Source organism: Prionailurus bengalensis, chromosome D2 (genome assembly GCF_016509475.1).
Source record: "Prionailurus bengalensis isolate Pbe53 chromosome D2, Fcat_Pben_1.1_paternal_pri, whole genome shotgun sequence".
In the NCBI taxonomy this organism is placed as follows: domain Eukaryota; kingdom Metazoa; phylum Chordata; class Mammalia; order Carnivora; family Felidae; genus Prionailurus; species Prionailurus bengalensis.
The window spans coordinates 1,775,232-1,792,286 of NC_057351.1; positions in this window are offsets into that span (position 1 = coordinate 1,775,232).

Consider the following 17,055-nt stretch of genomic DNA (forward strand, 5'->3'; position numbering starts at 1 on the left):
CTGTCTCTCTCTGTCTCAAAAATAAATAAACGTTAAATTTTTTTTTTAAATACATGGTTTTTGGATATGAACTTTATGAGAGAGGGAGTGTGAGCAGGGGAGGGACAGAGAGAGGGACAGAATCCCAAGCAGGGTCTACACTGTCAGCACAGAGCCCAACGTGGGGCTCTATCTCATGAACCATGAGATCATGACCTGAGCTGAAACCAAGAATTGGACTCTTAAACTGACTGGGCCACCCAGGTGCCCAGAAACTAATTTCTGAATCCATGAAAAATAAAAAAAAAAAAAGGAATAGAGGACTATTTAAAATGTACCTTATATTTCTATGTGATTACAATATCCGTAAGAATAACGCATACCTACCAATAAACCATACTTGGCCTTCTCTTCCCTGAGCAACAAAATGGCATGCTAACATAATTATTGTCTCTTCTGTAAAGCACGATTACCTATTATCTTTGCTTTCAGGAGATGAACCTGGTTTTCTCCTGAGAAAGCTTATTTTGGTATCATGAGACATTAGGTGTTAGACAGTGCTTTATTGTTTCAGGCTCAATATTAACTTTTACTTACTATCCCTCAATATCAAGTTAGCATATTAATGTGTAATTTTGACTCGGAAAAATAATATTCTTGTTCTTAAGAGTAATTCAGAATTTTGTGGGCTCTTTTGGACATTTTTACTTCTTTTGAGATAATCCTGAATTGTGAAATTTTTTGTACATCTGAGAAATAGTTAGTCCATGGTTCTACTGTAAATGTTTTTAGGGATGAGCCAGGCACCTGGCTTAGTTGTTGAGCATCTCATTCTTGATTTCAGCTCACGTCGTCATCCCAGGGGCATGGGATTAAGCCCCGTGTTGGACTCTGTGCTTAGTGTGGAACCTACTTGGGATTCTCTCTCTCTCTCTTTTTCTCTTTCTCTCCCCACCCCTGCCACATTCCCCCACTAATTCTCTCTCTCTAAAATAATAAAAAAATGTTTTTAGTGATTTAAAGGCATTTACTTTCTATCATAGTTTTGCAGGTATATGTATTTACATAACTATGGTTTGAAATACAAACTACTCTTGACAGAAAATTTTAGTAAAATTAAAATTAAGTGTTAATTACTGAACCAAAGTTGAGTGCATAAGCTTCTTCCTTAAAGAAATCCCACATTCAACATTTCGGGTCACTAGGGTACCGTTTGGACAGTAGCTGTAGGTTGTAATTTCTCCACACAACACCATGGAGTATTGAAACATGACTTTGAAGTTGCTTAATCTGCAACCAGTGTGCAGTTTGCCCACTCCATGAGCTCTTATGACAGTTGAGGTTCAGTGGGAAACCCTTACGAATACACAGACTTTGAGCTTGCTTCACTAATTTTAGCAAAGATGTAACTTACTTTTCAGTCTTTTTCTGGAAACAGTATGCCCTCCCTTTCTTCCAACACACCAATCGATATTCTTCAATAAAAAAGTATATGCAGCATCTATGGAAACTGTTGAATTTAGTATAACTTTTCATAATAAAATGATTTCTGTAAATGCATTTTGAATTATGAATTTCATCCTCAAAATTCTTTCCTTCTATTATTTGTACAATATAGGACCTCCAATGACATAAAAGCCCTTAAAAAACACCCACATGAATTTTTATTTATTTTACCATTACTAATAATTATACATCTTGTAGTAGTTTAAGAAAGTTGAGGGGCGCCTGAGTAGCTCAGTTGGATGAAGATCCGACTTCAGCTCAGGTCATGACCTCATGGTTCCTGAGTTCAAGCCCGCATCAGGCTCTGTGCTATTAGCACAGAGCCTGCTTTGGATCCTCTGTCCCCACATCTGTCTGTACCTCTCCTGTTCATGTGATCAATTTATCTCTCTCTCTCTCTCTCTCTCTCTCTCTCTCTCTCTCTCAAAAATAAAAATAAATATTAAAAAAAAGGTTGAGGTTATGGCAAAAAAAAAGCAAATAAGCTTGAAATTAAAAATAATAAAAGATATTTATAAACCACTGTTGTAGGGGCATCTGGGTGACTTAGTCGGTTAAGTGTTCGACTTGGGCTCAGGTCATGATCTTGCGGTTCTTGGGTTTGAGCCCCGCATCGGGCTCTGTGCTGACAGCTCAGAGCCTGGAGCCTGCTTCAGATTCTGTGTCTCCCTCTCTCTCTGTCCCTCGCCTGCTCACGCTCTCTGTCTCTCAGAATAAATAAACTTAAAAAAATAAAAAGAAACCATTGTTATAAATGAAGGCAATTTAGGAAGAAATGTGTACAATAAAATAGTTTTATTTTAAAGTATTCACAAACTCACAAAATAGTTGCATATATAGAACAAAGTTTTTTTTCTATACTATTTGTGTGTTGTTGACTAGATGCTATGACCAGAAATACTTTACTACATATTTAGTACAAAGAAGGATAATCTACTTGATCTCAATAAAGCCATCAAATGTGACAACAAACCTTGATGGACTGCTTCTGTACAACATTCAGAGTCCGTTACACTTTTCCCAATAATGCCCTTTATGGCCAAACAGCTCTGCTCAGAGGCATGTGTTGCATGGAGTTTTCAAGTCTCTTTGGTCTCCTCCAGCCTGTAACAATTCTTTATCCCTTAAGTTTACGACCTTGGCATGTTCGAATATGCTGCCGAGCTCGGTTTTGTGTGATGTTTCTTCATGATACCACCCAGGTTCAGACACCGTGGCGGGAGCTTCCCTGAGTCGGTGCCCTGTTCTTCCAAACGTGTCTGATGAGGTGCTGCACACTTCAGATTTCCCTGTTAGTGGTGAGGGTCGCGTCGCTCACTGGAATGAGGTTTGATCACCCAGACTTGATCACCCAGAAATGTTAGGTTTTTCCTGTGAAGTGGATACATATTTTCGTAGGAGTTACTTTGAAACTCTAACAGTCTTGTCTCTCATGAAACTCCAAGTTATTTATTTATAACACTTTGGATTCATGTTTTCCTGCTTTATTTGATGTTATAACCCATTATTTATTGTTGCTGTTGTTGTCGTCACTTTAATGGTCAAGTTTCTCCACTTAGCCAATAGGAATGTCTTCGGCTTCTGTGTGTTTTTGACATACTTGCATCTCTGAGCATTTCTGGCCATCTGGCAGAAGTTATTCACGGATCGTCGTCCCCTTTTATATGCCTTTATCCTGTATCAGGACGCTTGGTGCATTTCAGAGAAGGGTGGTAGTTAGAAGCCAAAATGTGAATCTCTGTAATGTTCGTTGCCATTGGGGGCTGCTGCTCCCAGCTCTCGCGGTGAACGAGCTGTAAAATGTGTACCTGTTCACATTTCCACCTGAGTTATGCTTCGATCTGTTTCTCTCTGTCCCATCAAAAATCTCGAGTGCACATAGATACAGCCAAATCCAGTCTCACATCCCAGGGTGCATTCTTATTTTCTTTCTTTCCATATTTGTAATTGCCTTCTCTAACATTGAGGAAATGGCTAAAGTCCTCCACGTTTTCACCTCCCCGTGTGGATGCCACCCTCACACCACTCAGGCTCCGCATGCTCGTGTGCCCTCCCCACACTCCTGATGGTCTTCGTACCTGCTTATGTTCCCGTCAGCTTTAGATGGTCACCTCCTGTCTGCTGTTGGACTGAGTGCACATGAGATGGATGGACAGTTAAGGCAAGGAGGAGGCGGAGGAGGAGAGCAGACAAGGAGAAGGCACCATGGTGTGTCTGAATCTGTCCCTTTCTCCATCCTCCCCGGTGTTACCTATTCTAATGCTAGTTTCTAATATGATAGGCTCACTCCACCAATAGTGTCTCAGACCCACACGCACACTTCCCGCCTTCTCGTCTGTCTGTGCTGTGTTCTGTGTGGTTCTTCTGTTCTCCAGGGTGCCAGTTCTGTATTCTGCTGATCATAAGCTACTCCTTAATTCTGGATTGAGTTGCCAGCTTCACATACTTTGTGTGTGTGTGTGTGTGTGTGTGTGTGTGTGTGTGTGTATCTTTGCATTTTTAACCTCTGGAAAACTCTTTCCTTTACAAATGTTCCTGGATATTTTGACAGTCTTTCTTCATGCATAACATTTCAATACCTTACTTTGTATCTTGAAATACACTGCTGTGTTTTCATTCTGGTTCTGGAAATTCCAGTGTATGCGGTATGATCTGCAGTTTGGTGGGTCTCCTACCCCTCACTCATGATGGATTATTTCCTCATGCATGTTTGTGAACTTTAATGGTGGGACCGTGACAGTTGCACTTCATTGGTGGGAATTTGTTGAAAGTTTAACTGCATTTCTCCAGAAAGTATAGTTGCTTCTGGCAGGTCCCTCAAGGACTCCCAAATCTAGGACAATCATTATTTTTATTTTTGCCTGTGCATTGTTAGATGGGTACACGTGTTATGAATGTAAGCTCTAATACTATGTGACACTCAGCCTGTGGTTAGGGATTGTTAGGGCAGAATCTTCTGATTTTGTCTCCCTTTAAGGAGCACTTCTGCTTTTCATGCTTAGTTTGTCCGTTGTACGCGTTGGTTTTTAGGAGACCCAGCTTTATTGGGGGGGGGGGTCATTGCCTCACCCTTTCACAGTGGGGTCGTTAGATTATCTCTCTGTAAGATCCATTAAAATCTAAGGTCTGGGCTAGAAATTCCTAGAGCAAAGGTTGATTCAAGGCAACCTCTGACCTCCTTGTGTTCCCAATTCCATGTTATTTATGGCATTCTAAGGTTTCCTTACCTTACTACTAACACAACTGTCATCATGTGGATATATATTTCTAATTTTATTCAGTGTTTTGGTTGATTCCTGTAAGCAATTCCCCCAAGTTTCTCTGGTCACCCTGCCTCTCATACTGTCAGAACCCCAAATAAACAATGGATTTAAATCAATTTAAATAATCTTGAGATAATGTAGTAAATAGAATTGCATATGTTATGATAGAAACTGACACTATTTACAATTGATAATATTATAGCTCTTTTGTTTCACTGTCCTTTGTTTCTGATCAAAATACTCATCAAAATAAGTATTTTAAAAAATGAAAGCAAAGGTTGATTGTTTCCCTCAATAACAATTTTTAAAATAAATCTACATGGTCAGATGACACCAGAATCTTAATGAAGAAAACTTTTTCTGTTTTTGAAAGAACATATTATTATTATACTCATAAATTAAATTTTGTGGTGATAATTTAGAGATTTTATGTTCTTTCATATAAAGTTTATAGGATGTAAGGTATCTCCTTTAGGCTAAAATTCCATAAGACAGAATTCTGTATCTGGAGTGAGGTCTTGGAAAATTATGTTAATTTCTGCTCATCCAGTTTTGAATTTTCAGAGGGTAAGAAAGCATCTTTTTTCCAGCATTGAAACTTTTCAGTTTTTTTTCAAACTCTTTTCTTAAGACTTCTGCTTTGATGGATATGTTGACATTTTCTAAAAATGTATTGTTAATAACTGTTTAAAACTATGTAGCTGAGCAGTCAAAGGTCCAAGCCTCTTTTCCACTGAGTGACTTTGGCAATAATCACTGTAAATTTGGGCTGAAGAGACAGGTGACAGGGTTTCTTGCAGAAATGGTTTCCTATATCTGTCAGCTCTCTGCTAGGATGCATAGCAGTTCTGTTTTTTGGCAGTTTAGGTCTGTTACTGGTTAAATCAGCTGACAAGAAAATTGGGCTAATGAAGCCAGAAAATGAGTTTAAATTCTCAATTTGGTCAATTAACATTTTTTGACCCAAGGCCACTAATGGCCCCCCTGTAGCCAATCTGAACTTTCTCTTATTGACTAGGGGGAAAAAAACCCCAACATTGTGAAGCATTTCACACAATTCAGAGAATGTTATTACTTATAATAATTTGCTTTATTTTTATCACAGTGCTAAAATATAATGATATACCAACTTAGAGATGAAATGAGGGGTTTTGGGCAAGCTCTTTTTGGCTTATCTTAGAGTGCCTGACTCAAGGGGAGTAATACCTAACACAGAACTATTTTTTTTTTACATTACTGGCGCAGAGAGAGAGAGAGAGAGTGGGTGCGTGCATACACACACACACACACACACACACACACACACACACACCAAATGCACATAATTTGTGAGTTGGTTGAGTGAGAATTTAAGTCCAGAGATCTTACACTGTTGACTCCAGGTCCTTGGCTCTTACTGTGAAAGTGCACTTCCTGCCATACTTGCCGAGCGTTGTCCGAGCTGCGCACTGCTATACTCACACATACCTGTAGATACAAACGAATCCTTTATTTTCATGAAGTTTTATGGCCTTGTGAAACTCAAGAAAGTTGTCCTGATGTTTGAATTCATTTTCTTCAAACACGAAGGATTAGGACATAAGAGAAGGGCCTTCATCTTCATGCCAACTTGTTCCATCTGAGAAAATTTTCCAACACGTGTTTTAGCTTTTGTCTAACAGAATATCTTTGCACAAGCCTTCAGGGTACGTTGACTTATAAGGAACATATCAGTAATCCGTGGGGAAGTGTTAGAGTCCGTTAGAACTTTTGCTGGTGAATTGTGAGCTTGGGGAATAGTGTCTACACTCCAGGGATCAATGGTCATTTGAAAACTCTTCAGAGCTTGGAGCTGAGAACTGCAGCGCCCTCTACAGTTGGCACCCAGTAACCTGCTTGCCCCCACCCTGCTGCTCTGCTCTGTGTAACGTGAAATTTGAAATTTAAATCTTCTTAGAGCTTCAGAGATAGAATCTGTTCATAACATAATCATAGGATGTTTAGGGTAAGAACATGCAAATCTTAAAGCCACATAGCATATTTCCATTTTTTAATAACCTTTATTTAAAAAAAAATTTTTTAACGTTTATTCATTTTTGAGAGACAGAGACAGAGCATGAGCAGGGAAGAGGCACGAGGGAGACACATAGAATCTGAAACAGGCTCCAGGCTCTGAGCTGTCAGCACAGTGTCTGAAGTGGGGCTCTAACTCACAGACTGCGAGATCCTGACCTGAGCCTGTGGGATGCTCAACTGACTGAGCCACCCAGGTGCCCCTTTAATAACCTTTTAATTATAAAATACTCCAGGATTTGAGGCAAAGTTGGTGTCAATATTCCGTTGAATATCTACACTCGTACCACAACTCGGCAAACTCTGCAGAATTAGTGAAAAAAATATAAGATCTTTATGGAAGATACTAGCAATGAGAACATTAGCCTTGAATGGCCTTCCATTTTTTATTTAAAAATGCACTGATAACCTCGGCATATGATATATACATATGCAACCAAAATATACAACAATGTTTACAAGATAAAATTAGTTATTTTTATGGATGACACAGATTTTCCCTCAAGCACAGCCAAGGCTAAACTCTCTTTGGAAAAGTCACAGGACAGTGACCTTAAACACCATGCTTAAATTTCTAAGTGGAGATTGTGAGTTTACAGCCTGTACCTCTGTGTAGGGGCATATCTATTTTAAGGAAATGTTAATCATAGGGACTGTTAATTTACTCAAATATCAGAGAAATAAAGTCTCCTAGGAAAGCCTTTACACTAAGTCAAACTAATCCAAACACAGCTTCTATAAAATTCACACAATATATTCACCATTTTAGATACAGTTTTATATTTCTAATGTTTATTTTTGAGAGAGAAAGAGAGACAATGTGAGCGAGGGAGGAGGAGAGAGAGAGAGAGACACAGAATCCCAAGCAGGCTCCAGGCTCTGAACTGTCAGCACAGAGCCCGACGTGGGGCTTGAACTCACCAACTGCAAGATCATGACCTGAGCTGAAGTCGGACGCTTAACCGACTAAGCCACCCAGGCACCCTACAGTTTTATATTTCTGATTGTCCTACAATAAATGGGTGATAAAGCATAGCTAGAAATTTGGCTATGAATATTTCAATATGTTTCCTCTGCTAATTTTCTCTTTTCTGTGTTTGGTATGAATGGTACGTTAACAGTGGAGTCTGGTCGGTTAGACTCTTGTAAGACCCTTCATCTGTCTTGACGATCGTGCTTCCTTTTCCTAACCTGCTCGTCCTCGCCTACATCGTCTCCTGACCCTCACCTTCAATGACAACTCTGCTGCCTGGTGCATGTGGGGTCCTGTCTTCACTATTTATAGCTCTGAGGGAGGAATCTTACTCTTGGTACTGCTGATGCAAACCATTACAAGTACTGGATGTCACAAATTACAAGGTAGCTCACACAGAACCAAGTGCCTTTGGATTCTCCAGCATTATTTCAGGGCTGGACATTCCTCTGCCACGGCCGCCGGTCTACACGGTGCATCAGCTGTCCTCACCGTCGCCAGTGATTTCTGCTTGCACAGGGTCTGACGAGAGGGCCTCAGTAAATGCTCCAGGGGGACAGGGGGGATATACTGTTACTTACCCATGTGTTACTACCAACCGACCAATTGCTTTTTATCACCTTTCTTCTTGCTTCTCAGTTATGTTAATTACAGTTAGCTTTTCTTTCCATACACTGATCCTTAGCCCTTCCCCAGGATGCGGCCCTGGAAATATCCACCGATATCCAGCATGGCACTGTGCACAAAATCATATGGTAAATACATATCGTTGAATGAACTTGCCCAGGAGAAAAGTTCAAAAATCACGTGTATGTACATGAGCAGATACATGTGCATATCCGGTAGAACATGTGAATTTCAGGAGCTTTCCTGTTTCCCATTAAATTTATGCCATGCTTCTTAAAATTACTGAACCCAGCATTATATTGAAGGAAATCTCTCACTTTGCACTGTTTGCATATATATTAATAGCTTTTTAATTGTAAAATACATTTTTTATTAATTGCTAGGTCTTCTTACAAGTCTAGGAACTTAACATAAAAGTATTTCGCGTGTTAATTCATCCTTTAAGCATTGCTAGATAAAGTGACCACAGTGATACATGGCATACTGATACTGTCACCACAGTAGAGTTCCGGGAGAGTACTTGGCTAGTTTTTATTTTTTCAAATGTAAGCAAATTGCTGGTATACCATTCTTCACAGTTTACCTAGGGAATAAAATTAAGACTTCCAATTACTTCATTAGTATATTAGGTTCTAAATCTCATCCTAGACAGAAGAATTGTGAAGGGTGGTAGGCATAACTGTGGAGGGCATTTATCAAGCTAAGTAGGCAAGTGCTTCTCCATGCATGTTGTTTTAATTTATACATATATTTAGATGCTTTTAGAGAAAGCTGGTTCACATGTAACGTGTGCTTGCTTCTATCCAACTGATGAAAGAGTGCAGGCTAACCTTGGCAAGGCCATTGCTGCATCCAGTGGTGATTTGGTCACAGGTACAAGCACATAAACATGTACCCAGGGAGAGAAAGGAAGAGAGAGAGAATAGGACATTGCGTCAAGAACACAATGAAGTGACGCATAAGTTAGGAGAAATCGTTTTGCATTTGGAAAGCAAAGGGGAAAGATTGATTGCCCCGTCCAACAATTTTATTCATTGTAGTTGAGAAAGATGAATCCTAAACATCTTTCAGCGTTCTACCCAAATAATGGAACAGGTGGGTCAGCCTGGAATAGATTTTGGTTCTTCTGAACCAGTTCAGTCTTCCTTTGAGTCACCGATGTGGAAAAGATGGCTAAGACAATTCCTTGCATGAATTTAAAATCTCAAATATAGGATATGCATTCATATAACATCCTAATAACAACTGTTCAGGCTATAAGTTATTATACTGATTTGTTTGGGGAAGTCTCTGAGTCTCAAATTGAATACGTCAAGCAAGTATCTTCCACCTGGTAAGAGGAAGAATTTCTAAATATTTATCAAACTACAAAGCTCCCCATTTTTCCAAAAGTCATAGAGTAAGTGAGGAGAAGGATCAAGCTTTGCTCTCAAATACTTACCTGTGGATTCAACGTTCTTTCCAACTCTCCCAACAGTCAAGAGTTGAAGTAAGAGTAATGTTTTCATTTGGACAGGACTGATTTGATGGATGGGCACATCTATTTATAAAAGTAAGTCCTAAGTTTTAAATACATGAAACTCATTCAGTCTGTGCCTACCTTTGCATCTGTGTGTGTGTGTGTGTGTGTGTGTGTGTGTGTGTGTATGCATGCACGCACGCATGCTGTATTTTAATGGAGTCAAATGCTATTTCTTTCTAAAACTTGTTTACCATCTCACAGGAAAACCTCTCTGGAGAGAATGAATGTGAGTTCTGTGTGTGGGTAAATAGACCAGTTAAAATAGAAATCGATGTCTTCTACTCCCCAGACTTGTCTCTATTTCAGTTTGCATTTGCGGGCAGAATAAAGATCTCACTAAACTTTAGTGTCCATTATCTCTTACAAACTGGATTAAAACTTGAGCGGAATGAAGTAGCTAATTCCTTCTGTTTCTGAATTTATAATTGAATAATTACAAAAACAAGAGACTCTACCATGGGGCATGACTTGTCTGATCTGATTTCTGGGCAGCAGACTCTTTTGATAACACAGGCAATTATGAAAACAAGGGGTGAGTCTTCTGATTCTCTTATAAGTATTGGAAAATCACACAGCTTCATCAAGGGTATTCACACAAATAGCTTACACAAATTGAAATGAAGCAAAAAATGTACCCAGGGTTTTTTTTTTTAATGGACTTAATTTTTCAGAGCAGTTTTAGGTTACAGAAAGCTGAGTGGAATATACAGAGATTTCCCAGATAGCCGTTGCCCACACACATGCACCAGCCACCAGCCCAGACCTGTCATACCACAGTGGTTGGGTTGTCACCACTGAGGAGCCTAAAGGAACACATCGTTGTCACCTCAAGTAGGTAGGTGAGCTTAGGGTTCACCCCTGCTGTTGTGCCGTCTGTGGGTTTGACACATGTATGCTGACAGGTATCCACAACTGTAGTACAATCTGAATAGTTTCAGTGCCCCCGATTTCTTCTGTGCTCTAGCTTTCCCACACCCAATCTCTGGCAACCGCTGGTGTTTATACTGTATCTATAATTTTGTCTTTTCCAGAATGTCATATAGTCAGAATTATATGCTTTATTTCACAGCTTTATAGCTCACTGTGTTTAGTGCTGAATAACGTTCCATTTTCCGGATGCCCCACAGTGTATCTATCCATCACCTACTGAAGAACGTCTCAGTTGAGTCCAGGTTGTTGGCAGTTAGGAATACAGCTGCCATGAGCAGATTCTGTGGAGACATAAGTTTTCAGTTCACCTGCGTAAAATATTAGGAACACGATCGCTGGGTCTTATGGTGGATGTATGTTTAGATTTGGGAGAAACCGGCCAGCCGTCTTCCAAAGTGGATGAACTGTTTGCTCTTCCACCAGCAACAGATGAGAGCTCCTCCTCCTTCACACCCTCACGTGCAGTGGGTGCCCTGGTGGTTTGGAATTTGGTCCTTCTAACAGGTGTGTAGGATTATCTCATTGTTGCTTTCATTTGTAATTCCCGAGTGCCCTTGGATGTGGCACTTCTTTCCACATGCTTATTTGCTGTCAGTAAACCTTGTTTGGTGAGACGCCTGGTAAGGTCTTTTGCCCACTTTTATCTGTTAAGGTCATTTGTTCATTTTCCTCTTATTCATTTTTAAGAGCTCTTTGTATATTTTAGATAACAGTCCTTTGTCAGATAGCCTTTGCAGATATTTTTACCCAGTGTGTGATATGATTGTGTGCTAAAGGATGTGATTTAGTAGAAAATGTTTGGAGACATAGATGAGAAAAAAAAAAGGCAAAAGATGAAATCAAATCCATGGGGCCTGGGTGGCAAATACTGGTACATCTGTGGGAGATGGAAAGACAAAAACAAAGTAAAATGATAGGCTTTGAAAATGCAGAAGGAATGGGAAAGAAAGATAAATAGCACTTTTAAAATGATCTATCACTTGGAAGGGCCCCTGGGTGGCTCAGTGGATGGAGTGTCTGATTCTTGATTTCAGCTCAGGTCATGATCTCACAGTTAATGGGTTCAAGCCCTGCTTAGGGCTCTGTGCTGATAGCAGGGAGCCTGCTTGGGATTCTCTCTCTCCCTCTCTCTGTCCCTTCCCCACTGGTGCTCTCGCTCTCTCTCTCTCTCTCTCTCTCTGCCCCTCCTACTCATCCTTTCTCCCTCTCTCTCTAATTATAATAAATAAAGTTAAAAAATAAAAAAGAATCCAGGGACACTTGAGTGGCTCAGTTAAGCACCCAAATTCGGCTCAGATCATGATCTCACAGCTCATGAGTTCGAGCCCTGTGTCGGGCTCTGTGCTGACAGCTCAGAGCCTGGAGCCTGCTTTGGATTCTGTGTCTCCCTCTCTCTCTGCCCCTCCCCTGCTCACACTGTCTCTCTCTCTCTCTCTCTCAAAAATAAATAAACATTAAAAACCATTTAAAAAATCCATTACTTGAGAAATATTTTCTCTTGAATCTGAATGTCTTATAAATATATGAAAATTACAGTGTATGAATATAAGATCTAGTTAAGTTAAATATCTTGCCCAGCTACTATGTGTTAGACCTGAGTTTCAGGTCTTACTGGGGCTGTAGCATAAGTCACCATGGATGAGTCTGTGTGTCTGTGTGAACACAGGCACACGATGTGTGACGTGCGTATACAAGCATGTACGTGCATCTCTTTGGTCAGCATTTATCTGACTTTCATCTCAGCTGTATGCTTTCACATTCTTACACATTCCTACGTAATATTGCCAAGCAGCAATTTAGAACCCATTTTCCACTATTTTGTTATGTCTAATGCTAAGAACAACCGTGGTATAGCATATGTTAAAAGTGTAATAAAATACATTGTGTTGAAGTGTAAGGAGTGATTAGGATATGCAGAATTTATAGATGTCATAATGAAAACAGATTACTCCCAGTACCGTTCTCATAGCAAACTGAATTAATCAAACTGTACATCCATTTTCATTTTCCAACACTCATTGCTTTAATAGCTAATAGGTCATTAAAAATGTGTTTACTTTCAAGCTGTAGTTATGTGCCTTTGGTTATTGAAATACATGGAAGGAGAATTCAAGGTTCTTTGGCACAATGAGAAAGCTGTTAACACAGTGTGATGCAGAACCTGCCTGAGAAAATGCAGATATAAGCAGCCGTTGGTGTAAAATTTAAAAGGGCAAACGCTGGTGATGTTCAGCTATAATAAAGTCCATAAAATGTTTTTATTAATCTCTGAGCATCGAGTGTGTTAGAGCAAAGCAAATGCGTAATATATCTGCTGTATGCCAGATTACTCCTCAGCAGAATGGACCGAGCCCAACAGACTAGGTGATGACTCCTCCATAGAAAAGACTGGTCGATTGGAGTGACTTGGACAGTGCTCTGGGACTCATTCCCTGTCAATCATGAGATCAATCTGTCTAAAGTCTGAGGGCTAGTAAATCACACAATATCAAGGGTAGGTGTCGAACATCGAAACTTAAGTATTTTTTACAAACATCTTATTGAGGGTTTAATTAGGATGCAAATGTGCAAAAAAAAAAAAAAACCCGAAATGTATAAACAAGGCTTAAAAGTGACCCCAGTACGCTTGCATGTCTGTGTTCTGAAACCAGGGCAGATCCAGGCTGATGTGGCCTCCAGATGAAACTAACAACACGAGCCCAGAAGCTTTGGAATATCATCTAAGTCAGGGCTGGTCTCTTCTGAGGACCCGGCAGGAGGTAAGTTGCAACAACTTTCTGTGCAATTTTCTAAAATGCTCTGTGATGATCGTTCTGGTGTCCTGGCCCTCCTTACTCCCCTCGTTCTAGGATCATCCTTCCCTTCAGGTCATCACTCCGTGGTTTTTCCTACGTAAATTTCGTTTTTGCTCGTTTCTGCCGCTCTCTGTGTGGCCCAGCCCGGCACACTCAAGTCCTTAGGACCCATCCTGGCAGCACAGCTCGGGCAGAGCAGGGAAGATCCCTCTGTACTGATCCCACGTGATTTCTCCTGGGTCACAGTGTTGTGAACAAGCTGGTTCTAAATCTCCAGACTGTTGCAGGGAAGGAAAAGTTCTCTGTCCTCGTGGTCTTCCAGCTGAAAAGAGTTAAATTTACATGAGGCAGTTGAAAAGGAGAAGAAACCAGTTTTATTACGTTGGGACCCTAAAGGAATGACCTAGGCACAGGGTTTATGCTTTTCAGACAGAGACAATACCCTTGTGAGGGACTGTCGGGACCAAGAAAAGTCAACGTTGGGGGATTCAGTTGGTAAAGAATTCTAAGCAGAATTTGGGCCAATGTAGTAACTTAGTAAGAAATAACCTGGGTTGTTTAAGCAGCTTTCTCGGCTCTAAATTTCCTGTCTCTGGTGATGAGGAGTCTCTTCACCTCCTGGGATGGGGAGGGGGCTTTCACGTGGGAGATGGATTACCTGCTTTCAGGACGGTCTCAGCGTCGTAGTGTCTCTACAGTAACTTTCTTTACAATACTATTCCAAAGTGGTGCATTTGGGGGCAGGTTGTCATTGGCCCCAACAGTGTTAATCCTGTAAAAGTCTTCATTTTATATAAAAGTATATCTAAATACTATTTCATTTCTAATTCTGATACTTAAAGAGACTTTTAGAAGAATTGAGAATAACAATAAACTTTAAGGCATTCTGTTATGTATATATTTCAAAACACTGAATATGAATACATTGAACGAGTATATACAATCCTATCAACTTATGTGAGTATAATATATAATAAATCACATCAAAGGCTATGGAGTTATTAATGCTAAAAATGATTTTGGAAAACATTTTGTTAAAATGAAAGTCAACTTTAGCAAAGAAAACTACCAATGATGATATTTCATCTAAGCTATGCATGAAATCTATGATAATTTTAAGGCAAACATCGAGCTGAGAAAATATTTGGATTAGTGTACTAAATAACTAAGTATAAAAACACTCAGACTTAGTAAGAGACACATTAACACACCAAATAAAAACATAAATTTTAGATATTAAAAATTTTTTAGCAAGGACATATAAGTGGTATAAATATTTTCAAGTCATGAATCGAACAGTTGATGTTTTAATATATCAAATTATCAAAAGCTTTTAAATTGTTAGATTATGGAATATCCACTAGGTAGGATTTTTATTTTTCCACTGTTGCACATTCTGAACCACAGGGTTGTGGCAGTGAGAATGCCCCTTGCTGCAGGGACGGTTGGGCATGACCAGGTCAGCCCTGCCCTCGTACCCCAGCAGCTGGGGCCCCACCACTCAGACCTGGTTCCAGACACCCCATACTTTGGGTTGCTTTTCCAAAGATTTGCTCAGTTCTCTGCCGATGGAACGGGGAGACCTCATGCACCAGCCCCAGTCTGGAATTCGGTCCGCATTTCCCTCTCAGGGAGCTCTAATCTTGCAGCAAACCAGATGCCCTGGGGAGCTGGGAGGAGGGGAAATTACGCTTCTGTCCTCTTCCCGGTACCTCCTTGTCTAGCCTTCCTTCCACAGAGAGGTCTGGTGACCCCCTGGCCTGGGACGGAGTCACCAGAATAGTGCTGACGCCCTCATTTGGATGATTCTCATTCATGTCAGATGCAGGTCGTGTTCAGGGCTCTGCCTACTGGTCTGTCACTTTGAAGACCAAGCCACATTACGGGCGTATGTTTGGACTCTTCTTCCTATTACCACACTCAAAGATTCAGAGCATAATTCCCATTCCTTAAATGTCATCTGCACATGTACCACGTGAAAAGTGGAGGAAAAAAGATTACCTTTACATTCTACAAGGGGTTAATATCCACATATATAGAAAACTTATACAACTGAATATCAAGAAAAGAAACAACTTGACTAAAAAATGGGCAGACGACATGAACAGAAATTTCTCCGAGGAGAACGTACAGGTATTCAATAGACCCATGAAAAGCTGCTCCATGTCAGTCATGATCAGGGAAATGCAAATCAAAACCACAATAAAGTATAACCTCACACCCATTAAACTGGCTGTTATCAACACACACACAAAAAACTAGCAAGTGTGGGTGTGGAGGTGGAGAAGTGGGAGCCCTCATACACTCTCAGTGGGGGTATAAATTGGTGCAGCCACTATAGAAGGTGATGTATAGGTTCCTCAACAAATTAAAAGTGAACTACCACACCATCCAGCAATTTTAGTTCTGAGTGTTTAGCTGAAGACAACGAATGACAGCAATTCAGAGATACACGCACCCCGGTTTATTGCAGCTTCGTTTGCAGTAGCCAAGGTATGGAGTGGATAAAGAAGAGGTGGTGCATGCACGCAGTGGAATATTACTCAGCCACAAACAAGAATGAAATGTTGCCATTTGCCATGGCATGGATGGATCTAGAGGGTATCATGCAAAGTGAAGTGAGTCAGTTGGAGAAAGACGTATATTGTGTGATTGCACTCATATGTAGAATCTAAAAGGCAAAAGAAACAAAACGACACAGCAAGAGACTCAGGGAAACAGGAAACAAAGTTACCAGAGCGGAGAGGGGTTGGGGTAGCTGAAGGGGATTCAGAGATACAAGTTTCCGGGTATAAAACAAGGCACCGAGATGCAACGTTCCGCATGGGGGCATAGTCAGTAGTATTGTAATGACTTTGTATGGTGACAGATGACAACTAGACCCATCTTGGGGATCATTTAGTAATGTATAAAAATACCGAGTGACAGGTACACCTGAAACTAATAGGACGTTTGATGTCAATTCTTCTTCAATTTAAAAGGAAGAAAAAACTGAAATATTGAAAACAAAATTGCCTTTCATTGGAGAGACGTGAGACAAACTACCAGCTATCATGCTAACCCCATATGCCCTTTGATGTGCCCTTGGATGAAAGCTAGACTTCCTCTCCACGGCCCCCCTCCACCCCGTCGAATAGTATCACAAACGCCAGACAAATCCAAATGGAGGGGACATCCTACAAAATACTTGCTCCGCAGTCCTGATCCCCAGGGTTATTTGAGGACTTTCAAGATCACGAAGAACCATGGGAGTCTGAGAAACTGTCACAGCCAAGAGATGCCCAGGGAGATGTGACAGGTGCAGTGTGGTGTCCTGGATGGGATCCTGGAACAGAAGAAGGATATTATGCGGAAACGAAGTAAACCTGAGGAAAGTAGGCTTCATTTAATAGTAATAATTCAATATTG